Source organism: Chrysochloris asiatica, unplaced genomic scaffold, assembly GCF_000296735.1.
Source record: "Chrysochloris asiatica unplaced genomic scaffold, ChrAsi1.0 scaffold00212, whole genome shotgun sequence".
In the NCBI taxonomy this organism is placed as follows: Eukaryota; Metazoa; Chordata; class Mammalia; order Afrosoricida; family Chrysochloridae; genus Chrysochloris; species Chrysochloris asiatica.
In genome coordinates, this window is record NW_006408730.1 from 104,765 (window position 1) to 116,078 (window position 11,314).

The 11,314-nt window shown below is 38.7% G+C and overlaps 1 pseudogene; it reads left to right on the forward strand.

The window, feature by feature from the left end:
• The first annotated feature begins 222 nt into the window (after positions 1-222).
• Positions 223-908, forward strand: LOC102826447 (annotated as a pseudogene).
• Positions 909-11,314: the final 10,406 nt, after the last annotated feature.

Genomic DNA, 11,314 nt, shown 5'->3' on the forward strand with positions numbered 1-11,314 from the left:
CATGTTTTGTCTATGTTCAGACACTATCAAAGAGTGGTCACAGAGTGGCCTTGTCCGATGTTATGTTCTGTGAAATTGTGTGTGTTCAACAGGAGAACACCAAGGTTCATTGTGCATGCCAGGCCAATTCCTGGATGGCTGGGGCTGTGTTTCTCTTTCTAAAATGTTGATATGGAGACAAGTGTCGTGGAGTCGAAGTACATACAACTGAAAACATCCATGATGGCACCTTCTGGAAGAAAGCTCATGGGGAAATCTGTGCAGCAAGCCATGGAGGAGCAGATCATCCATACCTATGAGTTTGAGAACCACTCAGAAGGAAAAGCTGAGTGGTTCCGAAGAGGATTTTCTAGAAGGAAAGATTCCAGCAATTGATAAGCATGGGAAGAAAAGGTCTTCCCTAGGAATAGTTGAAGAAGGTCTCAGGGGTGAAGTACAGAACATGCTGGAAAGATTTGGAGCTGACATTAGTAAGGCTCTTCTTGCAAAGAAAAAAGAGATTAGAGTTGTATGCCAAGACTTCTCTCAAAAGCAGCAACCAGAAAATGAAAAACATTTGGAAAACACAACAAGAACATAGAAACTTAGTCAGGAATATTCTCAGCAGTTTCTGACTTTGTTTCATCACTGGGATATGGCTGTGCAGAAAACTGAGGAAAAAGGAGAAAAACTGACTAATATGTTTCGACAACAACAAAAGATTTTTCAACCATGTAGAATTGTTCAGAGCCAGAGACTGAAGCAGTTAAACAGTTGTATGAGCATGTTTTATAAAGAGTATGCAGGAAATGGAGAAGAATCATGAAAATCTTCTGAGTGGTGTGCAAAATGAACTTAGAAAAGAAATGGCTATGTTGCAGAAAAAAATTATGATGAACACCCAGCAGCAAGAGATGGCAAGTATTTGAAAATCTCTTCAATCCACATTATTCTGAGGACTCTTTGAAAAGAATTTGAACCTAAGTAATACACAATTATAACATTAGCTAAGGAGCTCTGGTAGCATAGTGGTTACGAATCAGCCTGCTAACCTCAAGGTCAGCAGTTTGAAACTACCAGCTGTTCTGTGGGAGAAAGATGAGGCTTTCTGCTCCCTTAAAGATTTACAGCCTCAGAAACGCTGTACAGGGTCACTGTAAGTCAGAACTGACTATACGGTACTTAACAACAACAAGGGTATATGTAAGTCTCTACATGGGTTTAAAACTTCTAGTTTAGATGATCACGTCCTGTTATTATTAGCTTGTTTGTAGATGCCCCCCCACAAATAAAATCTAAAGAGTTTTGTGAGTACCACCAAAAAAAAATGTTGATATGATTCTTCATATCAACCTTATGAACATACAGCATATTCACTTTCATCACTCAATTGTATCTATCATATATATACCAAAACCTAAAAAGCCAAACTAGTCCAGTCCAACTCATATGGCCCCATGTGCTGCAGAGTGGAAGTACTCCACAGGGAAGGAGCTCTGGCAGCGTCTGGCATACTACCACTACCAACCTTTAGACAAGCGGATCACCAGGTCTTTCTTCCTAGTCTTTCTGAATGTACAGGCTCTGCTGAAACCTGCTCAGATCATAACAGCACACAAGCCTCCAATGACAGAAGGAAGGTGACTATGCAGGAGGCAAATTGATCAGAAATCAAATTTAAACCTCCTGCATGGAAGGCAAGAATTCTCCAGTGAACCCCTGTGGCTCCTAATTTTTATGTAATCATTCTAAATGGTATTCTTTCTCTTGATGAAGAACTATAAATCCTTTCCTGCCTTCAGATTCTTGACAGCCTCTGCCTGAGAAAATAAATGCTGTTGTTGTTCTTAAGTGCCATTGAGTCGGTTCTGACCTATAACGACCCTATATAGGGTTTCCAAGGAGCGACTGATGAGCTTGAACCACCGACCTTGCAGTTCAAACGGCTTTGGCTTATGTGTATACATACAAGCAATTTAAACGATGCTGACTTTATTCTGATAAGTTACTTTATGTATATTTTGATTCTTCCCAACTGTGACTCTTACCCAGTGAAAATTTTTATCTAGATTATACCCAAAGTGATAGGTTATAAATGGAAAAATATATTAACACTCATTCTTAGCCTCTCATACCGCTTAATTTTGAACACTTTCCTTTGGAGCATCATCAAATTAAAGGTTATTTGCCTGCAATTTTTCTTCCCCTAAATATTTGGATAGCACACGAAGGTGACTAAATGGATAGTTCGAATCCACCACGAAGACAGCCAATCTGTAAAGAAAGGCCAAGAGAATTGGGAGCCCAAATGTACTTGGAGTACCTGGAAATTACACCTGCAGCCAGCAACCTTTTGTGCTTCTTCGCTGTGCTATATTTTCTGGCAGCAGGCTTTCAAGGGTACCTTTATTTCACTGATTACTAAATTAGTGTGGGATTTAATGAGAGAGATCTATCCTTTTATTTGTGCCTTTTTTCCTTCTTCTTCTTACTTAAAAAAAAAAAAAAGATCAGCATCACAAAAGCTTTGTACATTTCTAGTTTGCTTTTGATGATATGACCATTTGCTCCCATCTATCTCCATGGTAATAAGCTTCCTCCACCCCCACATAGCAAAGCCTCAGATATGTAGGAGGCTGCAGGACTGGAGAAGAGTTCTGAGCTAAAATAATGCAGAGAAACAAATTGGTCTCTGTAAATAGCCCCATCTTCAAAGCATTCAAATTTTCTTCAAAATGTGATCCATTTTTCTTAGCTTGAAAACAGGTGTATTTCAGATAAAATATTTAAAGTAAAAATTTGCATCTCAGGAAATATATCTCAGTAAGTGCCCATATTCCAAAACAAGACGTGGACAGAATTTAAAACTGGAAGAGGCTTCAGATTTCATCTAGTCTGAGATTCTGCTGTGGATCTTCTGTCCTGCTCTTCCTACAAAGACTCTATGCTGGGGGCCTGGAATGATTGTGCTTGTTCAACATTCGCTAAATATCAGAATTCTCACTAAGCTACAAAAGAATTGACTACACAACCGAAGGACTTTATAAAAATGATTCCTTTCCCAATTTTTAAAAAATTTAACACACATCGTTCTTTGTTTTGTTTAAAAGCTGCTTTTAGATAAAGATCATTTTAATTGGTCTTTCTGAGAGCTTTTCACCTGAAGACCTCGAAGCACTTCACATGTCTTAACCCACTTAAGGTCTTTTTAAGGTTTGTGTTTGGTCTTAAAGATCCTTCAAAGTTCCACAAACAAAACTCAATGCTCTCATACATCTACAGGCCATGGGAAAGCCTCTGGGAACAAAGAGGTGTCCAGAATAACAAGAGTAGGACCACAGTATTGTCCATGGCAGAAGTCCCAAGCACAGCAGTAGCTTATGCACAGCAAAGGTTGAGAAAGCATTCTATGGCTCTGCCGTTGTTCGGTGCCATTGAATAGACATTTTACTCAAAGTGACTTCATGTGACAGAGGAGAGCTGCCCCAAAGGACCTCACAGAAGACTTTCTAGACTGAAATCTTTATGGAAGCAGATCACCAACTTCCAGGTCTTTCTCCCATGGAACCTCATGAGTTCTTTCTCCCAACCTTCCCAGTAGCAACTGAGCATCAAGAGTTTTGTATATTCTGTAACTAGTGGACTCCAAATCAGAGAGTATCCCAGGGCTCTTCATTATATCTCGAGGCATCTGCCCATCAGGTAACTAATGCTCTGTGAGCATGTATAATAGACCTGAACAGATTTGTTTTCTGTGTCTGCCTCTAAAATGTAATCTCAAGGAGGAGAGATACCGTCATTTTTGTTGCTTACTATGGCCTCTGTTTTGAGTGTAGTTCCACATACACTTGTATAGAATCCACTCAATAAATATTTGTAGAATGAATGCCTGGTCTCATCTTGATCCTTTCGTCCCCTAAGAAAAAGAACATGTGGGAACTGAGGATCAATGCTAGAGTTGGTTAGGGAATCTGAAAAATAATCAATCAGTGCATAGCATATGCAAGAGCCAACAAATTTCATTTCTATCATGGATTACTATGGATATTATATTCTTAATATGTAAAGAGCTTTCATAAGTGAACGGACAAAGAACCAAAAACTATATGCTTGACATGGAAATTTAGACTGTAGATTTGTGCAAGTTAGAGAAATGTTAGCCCAACAGACATACTGCCTTCAATTCTAAATATTTAAGACTCACTGTAGAGTGCTGGGTTGTGTGAAAGTTTAACACTCAGTTACTCACCTAAAAGTTGAAGGTTCAAGTACACCTAGAGGTGCTTGGAAGAAAGGTTTAGAGATTCAAATCTGAAAAATCAGTCACTGGATACCCTATGGAACAAAGCTCTACTCAATAACAAATGGGTTCACCATCAGTCAGAAGCAGTTTGTTTGGTGGGTCATTAGATATGATTTTTTTGTTTTTCTTTCAAGCCTCATTGCAGTCAGAAGAGAGATGAGATTGTCCGCTCCTGTAAAGGTTGAAAATCTCTATACAGAGTCACAATGAGTTGCAATTGATTCGACGGCAGTGGGCTATTTATTTATTTATTTATTTATTTGGGGTAGACATTTGTAAGGAGGCCTGGTGATGACATGGGTTAAGCACTGAGCTATTAACGCATGAAGTCAGTCCTCCACAGAGAAAGATGAGGCTGTCTAGTAGAAACATGAGGCGATCTCCTCCGGTGAAGATTTACAGTCTCAGAAACCATAAGGGGCATTTCTATAGGGCAGCTTTGAGTCTGAATCTAGTCACTGACCCTGGCAGTGGGCTTATGAGTAATTTATGTAAGTACCAATTATCCCTTCAGTTGGCTGTCTTCTTGAGAGGAGAGACCATGGTTCACTCATCTTTGTATACTTTACAATAGTGATTTTCAAATTATTGTTGTTAAGTGCCAATGAGTCACTTCTGACTCATAGCAACCCTATTTAGGATTTCTGAGGAGTGGCTGGTGGGTTTGAACTGCCGATCTTATAGTTTATTCTATACCAGAACTCCACTAGATTAATAGAATAGTATAGAAACAGAACCAAATATGAGGGGCTTCCAAAAATTCACGGAAACTTCACTATCTTCTAATTCCTCTTTTCCCATGAAATTTTTGAGGTTAAATCATACGTATGGAAATTTAGTATATGAAGAGGCAGCTGCTCAAATCCTGGAGCAAAAAAGTGATTTTTAAATCAATTGGTACTGGGGCACATGGTGTATTTGGAAAAAGATAAAATTAAATCCACACCTCACACCATATTCAACAATAAATTCAAAATGGGCAGGACTCTAAACTAAAATATGGTATCTTACAAGTACTAGAGAAAATGTGGTTTCCTTTTTAACTTTAATGTAAGAAAAGGCTGAAAATCTAGAGGCAATAGAAGAAAAGACTGATAGATTGGACTATATAAAAAATGTTTTTGCAATACTCAAAATTCTGTTACGAAGTCAAAGGACTGTAAAAACAATGGCAAGACATATCACAGAAAAATGGCTTATATTCACAAAATGTAAAGAACTTTCATAAGTGAAGGGACAAAGGTCCAAAAACTTGATAGAAAAGTGGGGGAAATACATTAATAGACAATTCTAATAGGAAAAAAAGGAGGGAATTAATTCATTAACTATTTAAGAAATAGTCGATTTGTATCAGTCTCCATCAGAAAGGGGAGAACCAAAAGGACTATTTCCAGAGAGTTTAATGCAGAGATGGAATTAAGGGAAACTAAGAAACGACTGTACAGTATGCTTGTGTTTACTAGCAAGATTCAGGAAACCATTATCACCCCTAGATCTGAGAGAATAAATATGGTGTAATTTAATGGAGAAGGTTCTCTGGGGGAGTCACACAGGCAAAGCACAGAAGGTAAGCTGTAGGTAAGGAAAATAAATGCAATTCATTCACGACCCATCAACCTCTTTTAGTATCACCTAGTGTATGGAATCTTCCAATGGCTGATTCCTACCAGAAGCCACAAGGTAAAGCTCTATCTCCTGGGGCACAGAGCAGGGTAAAGATATTGGGAGAGGAAATTCAAATTATTCTAAATATACACAGAGGGTCTACTCTGAACCAGGCACTATTCTAGTGTTTCCAAATTCCGGGTAGGCATTAGTCTTCAACATTCTGGAAAAAGAAATTGGAATTCTTAAGAAGTTTTAGAAATTCCCAAGTCAAAAGTTATTCTGTATTTTTTTCGACAGCATCTTATTTATGTGTTTTAAAATAACAATAATGGTTATAATTAGAAACAGTGAGTTATTTTTCTGTAATGGGTTTTACAAGTTATTAGGTTTTCCTGCAAAGGACACACACACACACACAAAGGCAAATACACTGTTGTTGTTGTGTGCTGTGAACCCATTTAGGGCTTTGGAGGCTGTAGATCTTTACAGGAACAGAAAGTCTCATCTTTTTCTGAGGAGTAACTGGTGGATTTGAACTGCTGGAGCTCTGGTAGCGTAGTCGTTACGAATCGGGCTGCGAACCTTAAGGTCAGCGGTTCGAAACTACCAGCCACTCCGCGGGAGAAAGATGAGGCTTTCTACTCCCGTAAAGATTTACACCCTCGGAAACCCTGTACAGGGTCGCTATGGGTCGGAACCGACTCGACGGCACTTAACAACAACAACAACAACTGGTGGATTTGAACTGCTGACCTTGTGGTTAGCAGCCCAACACATAACCCACTATGTCAACAATGCCCCCATTTGACAAATGCCTAGTCCATTATTATTACTGTTCACTGCTGTGGAGTTGGCCCTTGACTTGTGGCAAGCTGTGAGTAGATCTGCTCCAGGGGCTTCTGGGCTGTTAACAACAACAACAACAGTCTTTACAGAAGTCATTCTTCAACAGTTTCATTCCCAGAGCCACTGTGTGGGTTTAACCCTTAAACCTATAGGTTAGCAGCTGATTATAAACTGCTTGTCACCCAGGCTCCCTTCTATTATTATTATGGACCTATATGATGGGACAGTATTACATATTTTAGGGACATAAAAATGACCTCTATTTGATACAGGTATTTGATAAGAAAATATAAAAAGAAGGGAAGATTAAAACAAAATCAATGTCAAATAAAAATCATTTGAACAATTGAAATTTAAAAGGTATTAGTGCTGTAGAATCAGCACTGGACTTTGAGCCACAAGGTCGGCAGTTCAAACCCACCAGCTGCTCCTTGGAAATGCTATACAGGGTCGCTGTGAGTTGGAACCAACTTGACGGCACTTGACAACAACAAAAATCCTTAATAAAATTTTGAAATACATAAAGTATTAATTGTCCTAGCTGTTGGTCTTGAGTTTTATTTCATGACAAATATTCCAGATGTAGAAATGATTTTTACACTTTGTGGTGACATTTGTTGAATTGTTAAGAGTGTATCTACAAGCAGCTAGGGACAGAGTGTATCTAGAAGCAGCTAGGGACTCTGCACTCAAGGAGGGAGAGGCGCTGTGTGCTGATGGGTGGGGGGGAAGGCTTGCGGGGTGTACCCTTTGGTTGTTTGATGATGCATGGAGGGGATTGTAAAATGAAACGAAATAGAATAGGATGACTGTAAAGCTGGTGTTCTCCCACGTAAACTATCACATAATTCACAATAAAAACTTCAAAAAAAAAAAAAATCTTTAAGGGGGGAAAAAAAGTGCATCTAGAATCATCTTCAAGTTGAACTTAAAAGTACACTTTGGTTATTATAAACTCATCCCCCTTTTTAAAAAATGATCAAAATAGTTTATCTGTTTTCCCTGATTTTGGTTTTTCCTAATTAGATTTTAGGTCAGTTTCTGATTCCCAGTAGAGTAGTTCACAAGATTTACTTCTTTTTGTTGCAATTCTCCTGATAAAGCATGTTTTCCTTTACAAAAATCTTTCCAGTAATGCTTTTGCTAATTGAACTATTTCATTCTTGTTTGCCAAAGAAAAACATCATTTGTCCATCTCATATAAACAACTAACATTGTTTAAATATTTAATGAGTTATATACTAGATTTTTTTGGCATTAAGCAACTAAATTCTAATTTCTTTTAAAAGCCAATTGCTCAAGGCAGAATTATTTTCCCTTAGAAAATTTGCATGATAACTCTGTGTTTCAATTGCTAATCAAAAACAGTTTTAAGTAATTTAATGTGTTTCTCACAATTAGCGTAGTGGTTACAAATCGGGCTGTGTGTGAACCCACAAGGTCAGCAGTTCGAAACTACCAGCCGCTCCGTGGGAGAAAGATGAGGCTTTCTGCTCCTGTAAAGATTTACAGTCTTGGAAACCCTGTACAAGGTGGCTATGGGCTGGAACTGACTCGACGGCACTTAACAACAACTCACAATTTTATAATTACTTTTTTCGGGTTTTAGCTTCAGTGGCTATAAGCTAATGCTTATCATACTTAAGTGTTTAAAAACCTTTCAATCATTCTTTGTAATATGGTCCAGGGAGTCCTGGTGTGACACTGTAAAATAATGTAACCGTAAGGTTAGTTTGAACTGAAAGATTGGCAGTTCAAACCCACCAGCCACTCCTTGGAAATCCTATACAGGTCCCTATGTGTTGGAACCAACTTGACAGCACTTAACAACAACAACAACAAAATGTGATCCAGAGTGTTTAATAGTTCAAAATGACTTGTAGTTCCATTTTTCCTCCTCTTGTTGCAAAAGAGAATTTCTCACAGGAGATTACCTAAACAGTTTTACAATTTTCCTTATTCTAAAAAGTGTCAGAGAGACATCTCGCAGATCGTACTGATGTCTCCACTACATCATTTGAATCAAAGTAACTTCTCTCATCTTCTCGTATTAAGTTATGCGCTATATTCACTTCCTCTACTAATTGATTTTGAGAAAAACACTTGTTAAAGAAAGATGAGGTGCACTATTATAAACTAACTGCAGAAAACCCTCCAAACACTTCCATTACTTCTGCACTCTCACTAGTTGCTGCTAACATCTGTGATTCCAGTTTTAATTAAAAGTTTTTCATCTTTCCTGTAAAGAATACATTATTGCTAGTGGTTGTTCTTTTTTTAATTAGGCTAGTTCCTATAAATTTTATAGTTCCTATAAAACCACACACCAAGATTTGATGATGTCTCCTTGTACTATACATGAATGATTGATTCCTGTAACGTATCCACTTATCTATGGAAATGTTTGTTTTCATCTTTTCACAGTTGAAAGGACCACCTTTCTCAATACACAGTTTTTCTATTCTGTTGTTGTCATTATTATTAATGACTAGCTGATGGTGGCTGTCTTAGTTATCTGCTGTGGATATAACAGAAATATCACCACTGAGTAGTTTTAACAAACAACAATTTGTTCTCTCACAGTCTGTTGTTGTTAAGTGCCATTGAGTTGTTTCTGACTCATAGCGACCCTGTCCAGAGGTTCTGAGGAACAGCTAGTGGGTTTGAACTGGCAACCTTGTGGATAAATACAGGATAGTCCAGTAGGATATCCTTGTAGGACATTCCAGTGCTTATCCCACAGTTTGTTGTTGTTGTTGTTAGGTACCATTGAGTCGGTACCGACCCATAGCGACCTTATGCACAGCAGAAGGAAACACTGCCCAATTCTGGGCCAACCTCACTACTGTTGCCACGCTTGAGTCCATCAATGCTGCCACTTGGCCAATCCATCTTGTTGGGGGTCTTCCTCTTTTTCTCTGACCCTCCACCTTACCAAACATGATAGCCTTCTCCAGCGACTGGTCCCTCCTGACAATGTGTCCGAAGTATGAGAGACGAAGTTTGACCATCCTGGCCTCCAAGGAGCTCTCTGACTGCACTTCTTCCAACACAGATCTGCTGGTTCTTTTGACAGCCCATGGCACTTTCAATATTCTCCTCCAACACCGTAACTCAAAAGCATCAATTCTTCTACGGTCTTCCTTATTCCAGCTTTCGCATGCATATGAGGTCATTGAAAAGACCATCCCACAGTTTAGGAGGCTACAAATTTGAATTCAGAGCAGCAGCTGTATAGGAAGATGTTCTCTCTCCCCAGGAAAGTCCTTGTCTCCTCTGAAGAGCTTTGGGCCTAGAGCCCACTGGAGATTCCCATGTGTCTTGACATCAATCTTCTCCTGGGTCTAGGAGGTTCTCAGCACAGGAAGCCCAGCTCCAAAGAATGTGCTCCATTCCTGACTCTTCTTGGTGATAGTTCCTTCCTACTCTGCTGGCTTCTTTCCCTTATATCTCTTGCAAGAAAAAATATAATGCGAGTCACATTCTAGAGAACTCTCCTTACATGGGGTCAGAGTTGTCACCTAAGTAAAGATATTGCATCCCACCCTAATCCCCTTATAGCTGATTGACAGATCACATCAGGGGGGATGATTACATCATTACATAACTATGAAACTACATCATTGAATAACTGCCAAATCGCCAAGAATATGGCTCAATCAAGTTGATACATATTTGAGGGGGGAACACAGTTCAGTCCATGACAGTGGACTTTTTGCTTTCTAAAACTCTCACTAATAAATTTTAATATGGTATTGAAAGATCATCTATATACTGCTGCAAGTTGGCTCACTGATAGTTTTTAAATCTTGTCTTTTGATTGTTGTTGTTGTTAAGTGTTGTCAAGTTGGTTCCAACCCATAGAGACCCTGTATAGGGTTTCCAAGGAGTGGCTGGTGAGCTTGAACCTCTGACTTTGCGGTTCAGACCAACATTGCAGTCCAGCGCACTAACCCACAGTGCCACACTATACACTGTAAAATTATTGTTGTTAAGTGCTGTTGAGTTGGTTTTGACTCTTAGAGACCCTATATAGGGTTTCTGAGGAGCAGCTGGTGGGTTTGAACTGCCAATTTTGTGATTTGCATCCACTGCTGATCCATAGTGCCACACCAGAAGTCCACACTGTAAAATAGAGCATTATTTTTTAGAAGTAGAAAAAATTGGGCTCATCAAGATTATTTTCAGAATTTTTGTCATTTGCATGTTACAGTACCAGCTAAGTCCACTAATTGATGACACTTATTTCAAAGGTTTAAAACACATTTGATAACTTTATCTTTCTTAAAATACCCTCAATCTTCTTCATTTTCTTTAGTAATTTAAACACATCTAAACAATTGCATTCGACTGTATGGATCATAACAAACTATGGATAACATTGCAAAGAATGGGAATTACAGAAGACTTAATGGTGCTCATGCAGAACTTGCATGTAGGCCAAGAGGTAGTCATTTGAACAGAACAAGGGGATACTGAATGGTTTAAAATCAGGAAAGGTGTGTGTCAGGGCTATACCCTTTCACCATACTTATTCAATCGATATGCTGAGCAAATAATCCAAAAAACTGGATTTTA